General features: G+C 45.0%; 1 protein-coding gene across 2 annotated transcripts in view; it reads right to left on the bottom strand.

Moving 5' to 3' along the window:
• HIVEP2 (HIVEP zinc finger 2) overlaps positions 1–11,896 on the bottom strand; it is a 132,722-nt gene extending 120,826 nt beyond the window's left edge. Inside the window, exon 1 of one of the 2 annotated variants that reach the window (XM_056486291.1) lies at positions 11,369–11,896. The gene's annotated coding sequence lies outside the window, so the exon portion shown is untranslated. The remainder of the gene's footprint in view (positions 1–11,368) is intronic. The other variant, XM_056486292.1, reaches the window with a different exon arrangement.
• Positions 11,897–16,273: the final 4,377 nt, after the last annotated feature.

Below are 16,273 nucleotides of genomic sequence, written 5' to 3'. Positions count from 1 at the left end.
AAATAAAAAAGGACATCATACACAAACTAAAATTAAATGCAGGCTTCTCACATCTTAATAATTCCAAAACCAGATAACGGGATTCCACTGGGGAGAGAAGCACACAGGACAAGTAAGATATAGCCTCACCTCCAAGCAAGTTTCTTTTGCAGCTAGGTTATAACTACAAATAATAACACAAAACAAAGCTAAAACCACAGCTCTAAGCCAGTCAGTTGCAACACCTTCACCTAAGACTTCATGCACTTTATATTCAAATCACAATGAAAGTACCTTGGGGTACATAATGTACAATACAATACATAGTGCATTTTTTTTTTTCTAAAATATCTTATACCATCTGGCAATGGAAAGATCATTTCTGTTGAGTGCATTTCATTGTAGGTCCTCTCTGCCTGAACTATCCAGAGGCTCTTTCCTTGCAGACAGTTTTTCCAACATTCTCACCTAGTGTTACTATATTCAATGAAAAGCAAACCTTGTCTGCTGAAGATTTCCATTTATAGGCTGAGACAGTCATGAGGAGCACTACTTCAGCAGTACAAGTCCTATCTACAGCCGATGGCAAAATCCTGGCCTCATGAAAAAAAAATCAAAATCAATAACAACTTCCCATTCTGAACTTTTATTGGTCAGGAAACAATCCAAAATGACAGAATTTTCATTATATTCACATGAGATGAGGCAGTCCACATGGTGTCACCAAGCTGTGCCAGGCACAGTTTGGTGTCATCTTCTCAGATATGGGGCACTGATTAGAAAACTGTGAGATGAGGGCAAGACTGAGGTTTTGTGTTGGCTCCAGAGAAAGTGAAGGACCAGCAACAAGATCCACATTGGCACGATGCAAGTGCTTTTTAGGACTGCTTTGATTTCCATCACCCATTTGCATGGGTAGTCTGCTCGTGGACTGACTTTCCAGCCACTTCCCTACAATTGCAAGAGCTGGCACCACTAGTTCAGCTGCAGTGTGGAGGTGGGCATCCACCAGAGGAGCAAGGCTCAGCAAGCAGCATGCACAAGGGAAATGCCAGGCACCACCCATGGCAGGGCCTGGGAATGGCCCTTTCCCTTTCCAAGCAGACTGAGAGTGATGTGAATATGTCCCTCAGAAACACGAGGATGTAAAAGGAATTCAAAGTGCTTCAGCTTAAAGGCAAACATCTTTATGGTCCAACAAGACATGACTTTGGCTGAGTCAGTCACAAGCAGCCAAATAGGGCCATGCTCACTTACTGATCCTGCTGCATCCTCCTAGCAGCAGAGCACCAGGAATAGTAGACAACACTTTAGAAAGATAACCTGGGCAGACTCTGATACACATTCACCAAAGTGACAGCACAGCAGTTCCTCATTGAGAACTAAAAAGATCTTTTACCTTTTCAACACCATGCGGCTGCGTATACGCATCTATATAGACATTTGTGAAATAAATGCTAGCAGTCATACATTAATAACTCAAATAAATTTATTTATTTAAAATATTTTCTTTGGTAGTTAACCAACAGCAGAAGTTGAACCTACATGGAATCCAGGACAAATCTTCCTCCCAGTGACAACAAGCCAGACCTCCAACCATGAGCTCTCATGAAATTATTCCAGGTACATTGTACTATGAAGGAGCCAGAACATGACTAGAGATAAAAGTTATGATCACATACACATACATGAGTCTAGATGTATATACTTACACACGCATTCTTAAATATTTCTTCACACAATGTTGCAAACCCCCTCCATTTTCTGCTCTAATATATTCATTTTTATGGAAAAGCATCAAAGCAGGAGCCAAAAAAATGCATTTTTGGCTGAGATAAGAAGACAAGTATATTCCCATCACCTGCATGTGACACTGTCTGAATTAGGCAAGGACACTAAAACACAACTCTCTGTTTTTGTGGAGTTTTCTAGTGTGTGAATCTGTAAACAGCCATCAAATGTATTTATTACACTTTTGGCTCACCAGACAGCCCACTTGACTGAGAAAAAAAAGAGTCGAAATTAGTTTCATTTATTCCCCTGCTTGCTAGTTAAGTGGGTTGAACTATTGACTGGGATCAAATGATACTGCAAATAAATTAAATCAAAACCATGCATAAGCAAATGCAAAAATAAATATCTTCAAGCACTGCACAAGATAAGAAGCACCATATTCTGTGTGCAAGGTATCTGCGGAGATGTCAAAGTTGGAAGCTAGAGTATCTTACAACTGTATCCTTGATTGTGCCTTCCATAGGATTTTAGTTACTTATTGACACATTCTTGTACAACTTGAGACTGGACAGGTTTTCTAAAGACTGTATTACTAAAATTCTGTAGATTAGAGGGACATTGACCTGATAAAAATAACTTCCTGTAGGAAATTATAATCCACTGTCAGTCACATTCAAACCTCTCCACTCCATCTTATTGATCTTCCCCTCTAAGCTTCATCCTCAACCAGCATACATCCAAAACTGTGCATTTAACATCCCTTTTTTCTTCTATAACTAGTAAGATTGTGAGTGAGAAAAAATTAAAAGGTTTCTCTCATATTAATTCTATTTGTGGAAGATATGCTGCACTGAACTTTTGGAGAGGTGTGCATAAAGGAACTCCATCATCCCACGTGTCTTTCTCTTTCCTGCCATGCACAGGGTGATCTGAGGAGCAAGGGAAAGAAAAGTCAGGATACATCTACTGCAAGCTACTTCACTGTTCCTACAGAAGAATGAGTAAAGACCCCAGATACGCCACTATAAAGCATCACACAGAGGACAGAGACTAAAACTAAAGCAAAGGCTCTTCCTGTACACTCATCTTTTCCAAGTGAATGTGTCCAGTCCAGCCTCCCATCATGGAGGGTTCAGGTTTACCAGCCTTGGATGGAAATCTGCACAACCCAGAAGCAAAACAAGCATTTCCAAGGTGACATGTAAACGCATCTTGTCCTTGCTCCAAAAGAAAATTCTGGAAAATCTGGTGTGCTTCCACTCCGTTCTCTAATACTTTCTCACCTCTCCTTCAAGACTGCTCATAATGGTAAGATACAAAGTGGTTAAATTTTTTCCATGAAGAGATCACTGATTTAATAGAATCACTGAACAACTATATGAGCTGAGCTAAAAAACAAAACAGAGAAAATGAACGTATTGTGTGTCATCCTTTTGCCTCCCCACATTTTACAGACCAAAGTCCTGTCAGGCCAAAGAAAAGTGCTGTCATACTACTCTATATCAGTTCCAATTTACAACCTTACTTGTTTAGAAAAAAACAGCTGACTCAAAATTGCTCCACTAATCACTCCAAATCATGTAGTAGTTTTACTAATGCGTGGCTGACTATGAAGTTCTTCACCAATAATTAACATTACTCACTACAATGAATTGGGTCAAACATGAGCAAAAGTTGTGTATTTCATTAGTAATTAAGTAAATCACAGATTAAAAATATGTGGCATATCAAACACGACAGATAACTTACTGGACCAACTTCACTGTCCTCTTGATCCCTACATTTTCCATCATAAAAACCAACTGCAAAAGTAGCAACACTGTATTTGGTATCAGTCTAGCTCTGAAACAAATACCTTTCTGTCAGTTTGTATTTCACTAACATAATTTCCTCCTAAGCGTGTTACATAAACTCCTACCCTTACACTTATTACAAATTTCTTAAAAAATTTCTTCAGATGTATCAGTAACATCCTGCTAAGCCTGTATCAAAATTCAACTGCACCTCACAAATTAAATATGTGTAGCTTATCCATTATTTAAACCTTAAGAAATCAAATATTCTAGCCAAGCAGCCCTGTGAAAACATTCACTAACTTTTAAAGGGATTTTGCTACTGTTGCAGGACCAAGCATAAAATAATGGAACAGACTGCAAGTTTTTTTGACCCAAATTTACTAAGAATGTAGGTAGAAATTAAATTCACATAGCTTTGAAGAGATTTTAAAGCAAGATCTCTTTACTCAGAGCCTAATATTACAGCCTCACCTGATGATCAAAACAGATTATCATATCAAGACAGAAGCAAGATGTCCAACATTATAGTCTCGTAGCTGATGGTTTAATCCTATTTTCACCAAACTGTAGAAACTTTTATTAATTTACACAGGACAGGGAATTTGGCTGTAGGAGTCTATGAATGTCCTGCCAAAGATAAAAGCCTTTTTCACTAAAGAACTATTTTATTTCAGACAAATACACCTAAAAGGCTTTTCATAAGCAGTTTCAGAAATGGCATTCATGAACATAACTGATTTTAAATGCGAAAAAGTTGAAATTTATCTATCTCTATTGTTACAGAAGACCATGAATTGTATTTGATCTTCTTTTCTAAAACATTAACGAAACAGTTGTAGAAATTCAGCTCTCAAGATGAATCAGTGTTTCACAGGTGTCACACAGGACTCAGCTGAACACTCAGCACGCAGGTGTCAGTGAACCACGGGCCTGCCCCGCACTCTGGGGCGTCACTTTTTCATTGCTAATGCTTGTGCAGAAAGAAAGAAAATCACATCCAGTCCTCACAAAAAATTGACAACAGTTAATTTATTTTTCAGCTGAGCTATTTATTTTAGCTGTCTTTGGGAGGCAAGGAGTTCTAGAACTTTTGTAAGCAGACTACACTCAAAATGAACTACACTGACCTATGAAGACAGCTAAGAGATGCCAGCAACATCTCTGTTGAATGCTGACTTTGGTCTAAACTAAATAGTTTTTGCTCTAACTAAATAGTGTCATGTCTTGTTGTCAAGGAAGGGTAACCTCGGTTATTATTTCATACTATTCTCTCTTGACACACTACACATGTTTTCTTTTAATGCAAGCCACAAACACAAAATACATGAACACAGAGACAGGGACATTTATCTTATTTAAACAAACAAAAATGACAAAACACACCAACATGCAAGAAAACCCCACTGTCTAATAAGACTAATTCTGGTAACCCTGATCCTGTGCCATTAGATTTTTTAAACTTAAGAGTTCCCTTCTGCCTAAGCACAGATACTGCTCTACTGAAAAACTGCTCAAAAATAATATTATTTCAACAAAATTCTCTGATGTTATATCATATCTTACACTGTGCATTTAGAACTTTCTTTCAGCTTTTTATATTTCTTTAGCAATACTACTCTCTGTAGTCACAAAAGTCTAGACTTCACCATAAATTACAGAAAACAACTTGGAATTTTTCTGCTTCGTTTTTTATGAGTATTTTCTTATGAAGAGGGTCAAACTCTATTGCATTACTTTTTAAAAGTCACCTGACACTGTAATTTCAATTCCCGTTCACTCCTCTGGTTTCCACTTTTCTATTAAACTGAACTATACATGCAAATTACCTAACTGCTTTTCTTTGTGTGGAATTTCCAATAAACTACTACCTGAAAAAGAAACTCTGTAGCAGTCAAACCTTGAATTTCTCCTGTATGACACAACAGCAGTTAAGCCATGCCTTTCAAAAAATACTGTACATCCTTTTTCCCCCCACTTTTTACAACTTAAGTTGTAAAATCTTAAGTAAATGTAAATCTTAAGTAAAATATTTTAGCCAGAGCTGCAGCAGCTAATTGTGACTTACTTAAGTTCCAATTATGTGAACCTACCCATTTAAGAAAAATGTATTCTATACTATTCTTTTTTGGGTGTGCAAGATCAAATTTCTTGTACGTGAGTTCCATTTTTCAGACTCTGTAAGTGTATTAGGGCAGAACTATCAACAAATAGAAAAAAAAAAAAAAAAAGCCAAAACAAGAAAATAATTTTCTGCAAAAACACAAACTGAGGTGCAAGAAAACAAACCCATGTGTACATGAAGTGGCTATAAACTCATTACCTACTACATTATTACATTACTTGTGGTTTCCATGACATATTTAGAAAGAACTTTTCTGCTGAAACCAAGTTTACACTGACAGCAATAGAATGTGCATAAACAAGCTCAGAAAAAAGGGATATTATCACTATACAAACTAGTCATATCAGTATAACCATGTACCAGGGGAATTTACATCAGATAATTAAATCCATATTTGTGCACTGTATTACTTTAAGAAAACCACTCAAGTGGTACATTTTTGTGTAGGTATGCCCTGAGGCTCCCATCCAGCGAAAGTGAAGGGGGGGGAAAAACATGCACAATTTTTGCTTATTCAAGAAAGGGCGATATCCAGGTTGAAAAAACAGTGAGAGAGATATGTCCAGGGTAGAACAAGGAAATATGGAAACACAAGCAATCCTGTGACCAAAACCAGTGTGGTCCACACTCCATTGCTGTTACTCTGACATACAGAGAACAGAGTGACCATTTTGCAGATGTAGAGAATGTGCCCGAAAGACAAATGAAAATAAGCACCCAGAATCCACAATACTTCCTCAGAGCAAGAAGCATCTCTTATGTTTAGACCATATCAATCATGGCAAGAATTCAATCACAAGACAATAAAAAATGCAAGAGATTTCTGACAGACAAAATTGCATATACTACTTAGTCTTATTCTACATTGGGATTTTGAAACACTGTATAAGATGGTTCCCTCTACCTATATCCTCTTGAACCTTTTCCATGTTCACAGCTTTGTGAGAGAGATTTCTTGGGGACAAACCTTACAGGGGACAATCTACTACAAATAAGTAGGGAGGGTAAAGCCAATTGCTTAATCTATGAACAAAGCAGAATGGTGAAATAAGATGCCCATGTTACCTCCCACTTGCTATTTCAATAAAAAGAAAAACATTTTTAAAAACCCCAGATGTTTCCAGACATTAACATATTCTTTAATTTCACTAATGATTTCTTAAGTCTGAACAGGGGCTTGCTACTTGGTTGTCATGGAAAAACTTCTAATATTTCTATTTACAGTGAATTTTTTTCTCAGGCTGTCAGACCAGCATTTTCACAACTGCTAATTTCACTTGAGAATGAAAAATATGGCCACAATGAACTGCTTTTTAATATTTCCTGCTGAAATAGGGGAGCTCTTGCAAAGTCTTATAAAAATTTTTAAGCACCCAGAAGAGAAAGAAGGCTGTCCAAAGCTGCTATTTCCTATCAGAATGGCACAACCAGCTTGAAACTTTCATTGTTCTATGATAATTCTATGCTGCTTTATTTAAATGTAGCATCCCCAATTACCGACTGATTATGTGAAGAATACTATTCTCCATCTTCCATCTAGCTTACACTTTCCCTTGCTGTTTCTTCACCTTTTCTAGCACCTGCTAGGTAGTCTATTCAAGGGGGGAAAATGCCAAAAAACCAAAACATCCAAGCAAACAAAAAAACCTCCGAAAAACAAATGGTTAAAGCACAGGAGAAAGCCAAATAACTTTAAAAATATTTAATCTGTAATACTACTTCAGAGATGCTGTTTAAGAAATCTTGAAAAAAAAAAAAATAACCTGCCTCTTTAAAAAAAAAATAGAATTTTTGAAGCAGTTTCCTCATAACTTATCGGACCTTTTTCAAATAACAAAGGTATGCAGCCTCTGCACTCAACACTCCTGTTCAACTCCCAAAAGTATTAACAATTAACTCTACCTGAAGCCTTTAACCTGTAAGAATAATAATAATTATGCATTCTTCCTGCTTGGAGGACCAATAATTTAAAACCACATACCAACAGTCTGAGGTAAAATGGATAAAACGTTTTCTCTTTACCCTGTGTGAAGACACAAAGAAACAACTTTTCATGGGCCTGATTCATGATGGGATCTAAGACAGAGAAAGTCAGTACTCAGCTCTGGCAATTCACCTGCAATTCTTAGGCAGAATCAACTACAAGCAAGCAGTACTTGCCAAGCTGTACTTAACAGAGCTGGATAGATAACTATCCATATAAGAAACCACAGCTTATTATAAACCCCACCACTCAAATTTCAAAGACAGCAAGCCATATTTCATAATCCAAGTCACATCACTGTGACTTATACATTACCATGACTTCTATACAGGAATACTCTTAAATAGCAATCATTCTTCTCTTTGATGGGTAAGTATTGCAGTATTTCACTAAGTAAACCACTTCTGCCAGGCACACAGCTCCTATATTCCCACTATCTTACCCAATATGGTTAAATTACAAAAGTAGTAACAGTAACTGCCCCTGCTGTTGACCAAAAATGATACATAATGGTAGTCATTACTTTCACTTCTGTTTAAATCCAATTCACCTTTATCAAAAAAAGCACCTAAATAAATGAATAAGCAAAGAAGTTTGGCAAAACGCTCAACAATAAATGTCCTGCTTTTAAAACGTCCAGCTTAGTTGCAAACATGCAGACCAGGGTCATAAATTAGCTCACACAACTGAGCACAGCCAGTGGTATTAGAAATAGTTAAAAGTCAAAAAAAGAATAGCCTTGTAGGGTGCCACCACATAAACTAAACATGATATACTGCCAAACACTCAAGTAGACACATGTACCATTATTCAGCAAGGACCACATGAATGCATATGGCTCTCTGTTTTGTCTTCATAGTAACAAGAAGGTTTGTAAACAGATCTCACATATGAGGCAATCTAGTCACTTGAGAATCTAATAATCTGCCTTTATAAAGAAGCATTCTGCACTGTTGCCACACAATTGGACTTAGATACACAATTAAAAGTCATCTACATTTGTGCTTTGGGACAAGTGCTGCTCAATTCTATTCTAATCCATAGCAGTGAGGTTTTAAGAAGTCACCTCAGTCAGAATGCAAAGAACTGCTATGCCCAACAGCCATTGGAAAATAACAAAAAAATCAACACAACAGACTACAAAACACTAAAAATGCAGATTGTTCTATCAACAAAATTAATGGCACACTGACTTCGTACCATATCACTGCTGCCTTTGCACAGCTGAAAACCACAGTAATCTAAAATACATTTCCAGATGATAGCCGTAACTTCTTAAAACTCACATGAAAAAACTTTCTCAGCCTATTCTACAACACTTAAGTTTTTTGAGACATGAGACGAAGGAAAAAAAAATATGAAGAAAGTTTCAGATAATCCGTACCTGAAGTTTCAGAAACTCCTCCTGAGTGGAAGGATCAGGAAAGATTTAGAATTTAAGTGTAAATAAATATAACCCCAGGTTACACAGCGTCTATCTAAATATGTCCACTTGCTGCAAATCTAACAGGCAGAGACTCTCCTATCTTTGAAAAACAGATGCACTTTTTCAGCATGTCTGTATATCATCTTCACTATCAAAATATTGAGGATTCCACACCATGTCCTGATAACCTGAGGATAAAATTCCTCCAGTAGTCAGTGGGAATCCACAACAACAACAGAATTTAAAACTGGGCCCACTGAATTTGTACCTCGTTAGACCAGTAGTTCCTTTAATCTGGTAATTACTCTAATTGCCGGTGTCCCCAGAACTGCTGGTGGTGATGACCGGAGCCCCCTTGCGCTGGGAGCCGCACGAACACAAGCTGCACCCGCGGCTCCGGCAGGCAGAGCAACACAGAGCGAGCCAGCAATGCTTCTCTTTTGCCACCCCGACCACTTTGTTTACTTCTTTCGTAATAATGCTCAGTATAAATTCATTAGAAAAATAAAGAAAAAGTGACACCCTTGATTAAGGCAGCATAAAATGTTTAGTGCCCCCTCTATTATTTAATAATGTACAAAACCCAGACAGGTTTAATATTAAAGTAGGCTTCACTTTAAAATGAGAGAAGGGAAACTATTTAGCTAAATATTTCTACTGAAACTCATTAGTATTTCGATTACTTTACTTTAAAAAGGTTTTAAAGAATTATTGCCTAAAAAAACCTAACTCTTTAGTGCGTCAGCACAAGTTTCCTTTCTGCAACTATCATATTAAAAATAAATAAATAAATAAACCTCGAAAAAAAAGTTTGACCATTAGTGCCAACTAATAAGAAAAACAGAACCCTTTTCCGGGAAATTAAGCTCTGAGGAGGTTTATCGTTGTCCCGGGGCGAGCCCCGGCCGCCTGCCCACGGAGACAAGCCGTGCTGGCTGGGGCCTCCCGCGGCCGGAGCTCCCGGGGACACCCAGCCCGGAGCCCGGACACCGCCGCCCTGCGTGCCCTCCGCCCCGGGCTCCCTCTCTCGGGGGAGGGCCGAGCGGCGCGCCAGCCCCCGGCAGGAAGGTCGGGGCGGGCTGCGGGGCATGACCCGGGATAACCCGGGGCTTTCCCCCGCCTCTCCCGCGCCGCTTGACCCCGGCGGCGGGGACACGGCGGGGCCGCGGCGGGGCAGCTCGCCGCCCCTGCCCGCCTCCCGGCGCGGAGCCGGCGTGCGGCGGTGTATCCTATGCGATATCCTATGCGACAGGCGCGGACGTGCCGCTTACATAATCCCCGCCGGCCGCACACGTACCCCGCATTACATAAGGGACCGTGCCCCCGCCGGCCCCCGCGGCAGCCCCGCCGGCGGGCGGGGGGACAGAGGGAGGGAGAAAGGGAGGGACCCGGCGGCGGCCCCGGCCGAGCCCCTCGTTAACCCCCTTCCTGTGGCGTTTACACGTCATGGAACATTCCCGGAACGGGCCAACGTCCCACCCACTTCAGGGAACAGTCACCGCGGCGCAGCGCGCACACGCGCTCTGGCACACGCACCCCGCCGCGGTGCCGGGTGTCCCCGCACACGCACGCACTTCCCCGTGTCCGGCACCCCCGCGGGGACGCGCTGGCAGCCGGGGCGCATCCCCTCCCTCCCTCCGTCCCTCCCTCCGCCGCCTCCAGCGCCCTGCCCTCCGCCGCGCCGGGTGGCCCCGGGCGCCCCCCTGCCTCGGTGCCCCCCCATCCGCTCCCGGGGCGCCGGAGGCCGCGGTGAGAGCCCCGTCGGGCCGGCCCCCCCGCGGGCGCCTCTCCCCGGCGGTGACCATGCCCATTCCCCGCCGCAGGAGGGGATTACGCAAGGCAGCCTTCTCCTCATCTGCATACACTTACAAGCCGGGTATTCCCCACATTTCCTAACGGCGTGTCACCGACAAAGGCCTGTCCCCGCCGTGTCCCCCCTCCTGCGCCGGCTCAGCGGGAAGGGCCGCCGGCCGTGGTGCCCCGGGGACGGTGCCGGTGCCTGCCAGCGCCCGGAGCCGCCGCCACAGAGGTGACTTACCGGTCCGGCGGTTTCACAGCCCCGCCGGCTTCCCCCGCCGGCGCCCTCCCGCCGCCTTGCCCTCCATTTACCCCCGCAGCCCCGGGCGGCGCTCGGAGCGCCGGCCGCAGACCCCCCGCTCCGCGGAGCGCCCTGCGTGCCGCGGCCCGACCCCAGCCCCGCACCGAGCCCCGCACCGAGCCCCGCACCGAGCCCCGCCGCCCGGCGCGGCTGTCAGCTGCTGCCGGTGACAGGGGGCGAGCGGCGGGCAGGGAGGAGGGGGCTGCCCGCAGCAGCCGGTGCCGCTCACCTGGGAAATCACCGAGAAGGAAGGAGGGAAGCCCTCCCGGTGCCCTTGTTGTTGTTGTTGCCGCTGCTGCTGATCCCGCCGGGCGCTCGTGTTGCTCCTTTGCTAAGGGCTCGCCCGGAGTGAGGCGGCTCGCGGTGCTTCTTTATATATAAAGACAGACAGAGATATTCCAGCGGCCAAGGGGCGCCCGCTTCACGCGTTTATCTTAAGGCAGGTCATTCCTCTCCCTCTTTTTGGAAAGGCTCATCACCATCTCCCTGACAGTGGCGGAGGGGCTGGTGTTGCACGGGGGAGAGGCGGAGGCCCGGGAGCCGCAGCCCGCCCTGGCCGCGGCGGGAGGGAGCGCTCCGCGCTGCAGGCGGCTCCGCCGGGCTATTCCTGGCACCACTTCCCAGAACAGAAGTTACAGGGCGGCGAGCGCGGAGCGAGCGCGGGGAGCGCGCCGCCCGTGACGTCACCGGGTCCCCCCGCGCGGCGGCGGGAGCGCTCCCGGGCGCGGTGCTGGGCGCTGCCCGCCCTGGGAGCTGCGCGGGGCGGGAGCCGCGGGAGCTCCGCGCCGGGGAGGGAGGGGGGAGGGAGGGCGCGCACCGAGGAGGCAGGGCCTCGCAGGGCGAAGCCGCGGCCTCTCCCCGCCGGCAGAGATCGCCGCTCCCCTCCCCCTCCCCGCCGAGGGAACTCCCAGGAGAGCCAGTCCCGGCTTGCCGTGCGCAAGCCGCGCGTCCTCCCGGCCTGAGAATTTCCTCCGAGGACGCGGGATCCTCCTGCCCCCTCCCCTCCCTCAGCTTCCTTTCTCTCCCTCCCCCGGCCCCTCCGCCCCCTGGCTCTCGCCGGGCCGAGATCACGTTATCTGTCAGGGAGAACAATGCACCGCCGGGGCTCCCCGCGCCGGCCGCGGCTCCACGGCCGAGCCCGGTGTCTCCCGGGCGGGGACCACGCGGCCGTCGCTCACCCCAGGGCACATGGCCGCGGAGGAGGGGGCGCGCACCGGCCCGGCCCGGCGGGGCTCGCCGCCGCCCCGGAGGGCAGGGAGCCCGCCCGCCGCCCCGGGCTGTGCCGCCCCGGGCTGTGCCGCAGACATTCGCATTTATTGCAACACCGCTGCCGCCAGCGGAGCGGAGCGCCGGCCCCGGGAGCGGCCCGCGGGAGACACGGGTGGCAGCCGCGCCGGTAACGGGGCTCGCATCCCCCGCCGCCGCTCACGGGCCGCCCGCGGCCAATGGGGACCCGCAGCGCCCGGGGCCGGCCGGGCCGGGGCCGCTCTGCTGCTGCAGCCCCCGGCCCGGGGCAGAGAGGCGCTGCAGGGGGAATGCCCGCCCGCCCGGGCGAGGCGGTGCTCGTTCTTCCCTGAGCCATCCCACCGCCCTCCCGCGGTGGTCGGGCACCCACCGCGGGTTTTCGGAACCTTCGCCGAAGCAGGACCCGGCCCTGGTCCCGCACCGGCACACGCCCCGCTCCTGCCGCTCACACTGTCTTTGAGTTAGTCAAGCCTGAGCTTGATTCCGGGGAGCAGCGTTTGTATTCCTGAGATTTGCCACGGCCGCTCGGAGTGTGTAGCTCAGCCGGCTGGTTCCCTCTCCCGGCCGCTCCAGCAGCGCGGGGGTCTCTTGCCTGGCCTCGCCTGGTTTAGCTTTGCGGTGACACCGGCGCCCGCTGGGTTTTTGACAGCAGGTTTTCGCTTACTTTTTCAGAGCAAATTTTCATTTGGGAAACCCATTCAGCCGCGTTTTCAGGCTACTGAAAGTTGATTCGAAGTGATGCCAACTCGCAGTACCGTCACGGTGACATCAAAAGTCATACTGGCATCTGAGATTATTCTTTTGACTGAAATCAAGAAAAAAAAATCAGCCTCATGGACGAAAAAGTTTTTACACAAATCCTGAAAGCAGTTATTCTTACGGCAGATACTAGGGTAAATAAAGCCATTATTTAATAATTTTACTAGCTAAGAATTTTAAGTTGTTCCTACATCTTTTAGAGACTAATAACAATTCAGTGCTCAGAGTTGGCAATACAGGGATATAGAAAGGCATAGAATCTATTAATAAAAATCTTCTCGTGCTACTGTGGTCCTTGGCCCTTGTTAATTTTGGTGATCTCTGAGTCAGGTTCCTAGTGCTTAATTTTGCTCAATCCAGGAAGTGCAGGAGAGTCTTGGGATTTCTTGGGGTTTCCCTCAAGTTATATATAGACATTTCATGATAAATTATAGACTTTCATGATAAATGATGACTTCTTTTACAAAAAATACTTGCTTCTACAAGCATGTTCAATACTGAGAGGGTTGAACAAAGATGATTTCACTCCTTGTTAGGTCCATGAGCATGTCTGTCTTTGTTTCCCTGATTTTGGTGTAAGTGATACTGTCATTCCTAACACTGAGTAGTTTGACTGGAATTATTCTGTCTGAGCAAACATATTGACTTTGGGCTTGTGATCTTTATTTGATGTCATATCAGAATAACTCAATAGGAAATGGGTAGTGCTTAGAATTTGTTTTGGATTGAGGTTTTCCCATTCTGCTGTTTTCTACACCAGCAGATTTATCTCCTCCCCCCAAATGATGGCTGCCAGTATCTTCCCCTCTGGGAGACTGCAGACTCCTGACCAGCACCTTTGACTTCTTTGTGTATGCCCAGCATTGTCGTCTTCTCTCCTCCCTCTTGCAAGACTTCAGAAGTTCATTTTTATTGTCACAGAGACCAACTCATAGAAGGTACTAGAACAAGGCTTAGTGTCCAAAATAGGAGTTTATTTACATTCAGTCTCAAAGCAAAGTAAAAAAAAAAAATAGTTTCTCCATCATGCCTTTCAAAATAAGGATCTTTTTCCAATTATGTTGGTTACCTCAAGGATCTGTGTGTGCTTTCCCACATTGTCTTAGTGTTCTTTTAATAATACATTCAATTAGTACTGCATCTGAGCCACAGCCACTTCCTTCACTGTGGCTCTAAAAGGTATATGCTAGAGCTACAACTCTTTGGTTGTACTTTGGTGTTCCCAGGGAAGAGAGTGAAGCTACACCTGTGCTCAGAGACCCTGACTGTTGTACAAAATTTGTTTGGCTCAAGCCCCAGAGCAGGTTTTGACAAGCTGCACATCTTGCAGCTGCAATGGTCCTTAGCCTGGATGAGATCTCCCCAGCCAAGGAGGCAAGGGGTTTTTCACAGGGCTCCTTCAGCCCTCTCCACCTTTGTGCACAGTTTTAGGGGAGTGGGTGTAACTAAGTACAGACTGACCTTCATCCCTGACCAATGCCCCTGTCCCCTCCCACGGGAAGCATGAGGCAGGAGCACTGTCCCATAGGGGGCCTGTGGCTGGGACGCCAGGGTAGTTTTCCTTCCAAATTCCTGCCAGTGACTCCACAGAGAGGCATCAGACATCTGAATCACTTTCTCTCCCTACTCATAGCAACAACTTAATAATGATGTCCTTGCATCATACCATCCTATCCTTTCCCTCTAGATTTTTTTTTTTAATGTTTACACCCAGCATTTAATAAAACTATAACTCTAACATAGAAGAGAACTAAGGGAGCTCTCAGATGTAAGATTTACAGCTGTTATTTAAATATAGATTTTGCAAATTCATCAAAAATGAAGTCATTCTTGCCGCTTGGAAAGCACCTTGGCCATCACAGCTGCAGCTCATAGCAAACACAACATACAATGATAATATTCAGCAATGATGTTCACAGATTATTAAACGCTATAAATTATTCTGAAAATTTGGTTTGATCTCAGAACACACAGGATCCATCAGTTTTGTAAACTGTGCTGCTCTCAAAGTAGATAATAGAAAGCATTACATAATTTTTCTATAATAGTGAAGTTGATTTGAAATGTTAAACAACCATTCATTCCCAAAATAGCTAATGATGTTAAAGCAATTCATCCTTTCTTAAGAAAAAAATACTTGGTCCCCAAACCTGTACCCACAAGCTCATGGCTATTCTTCACAAAGTTGTTACAGATAGAACTGCAGCAAAAGAGACAATTCCTTTATATAAGGCATTGATACCTATCTACTGATTTCACTGTGAGCAGTGTAAAGCAAAATGGAACAAATGTATCCAATTTTCCGAAAGTCTTGGAGGGTAGGAGTGCAAAACAAAATTTGTAGTGTTATTTTGTTTAGATCCTCTTTCTTAAGATTTGATTAAGTTAGAAAATCTATGGGAAACTGCCTGTGAATGGCTTTCCTCATAAACAAATACTAGTAGTTTCCTATCACTGATGTTTAAAACATATTGTCCTTATTTACACAGGAGCTTCCTCCCATGTTCCTTCTCTAATTTTCCTGACTGCCTGGACTGCAATGTCTCTTGCTGCCCTTGCCCACACCACTGCCTTTTCTAATGCCCTCATTACACTCAGTGCTCTTTGCGCCTAGTAGAAAAATATGCAAGATACTCAGGGCTGGCTTTCCAATGCTGGAAGAGGTGGGCATACTCCCTCTTCTGTTCTCCTCTTTGGAAGACCTGCTCTTTCTCCCCTCATCAGAGAGAGAAGGACCCTGAGCTGGATGCTGGGCAGTGAACAGCCTGTGAGGGTGAGGGTCCCGGCCACCAGTCGCTCTCAGGGATGCATGGAGAGCCTGGAGGGCACATGCAGCAGTTCTGGGGCCAGCAAGGTGGGTGAGAGGGAGACCAAGATGGACCAGAAGCGTTGCCAAATACATCACAAAATCCATTTGAAGAGCAGTACTAATTCGGGTAACTGATTTTTTTATTTTAAGAGATACCTCCCTTCTACTGACCATCTCAAGCTCTTATCAGAGATAACTAGCAACTATGAGTTTCACATATCATTTAATACTATAAAATGTATTTCCAGCCACGGCTTTCCACTTTCTCATTTGTACATATTGCTTTCCTTTTGCTCAAGTGCCATCTTATCGTATGAGGAA

This window comes from Oenanthe melanoleuca, chromosome 3 (genome assembly GCF_029582105.1).
Source record: "Oenanthe melanoleuca isolate GR-GAL-2019-014 chromosome 3, OMel1.0, whole genome shotgun sequence".
Classification (NCBI taxonomy): Eukaryota; Metazoa; Chordata; class Aves; order Passeriformes; family Muscicapidae; genus Oenanthe; species Oenanthe melanoleuca.
This window is presented reverse-complemented; position numbering and strand designations above follow the sequence as displayed.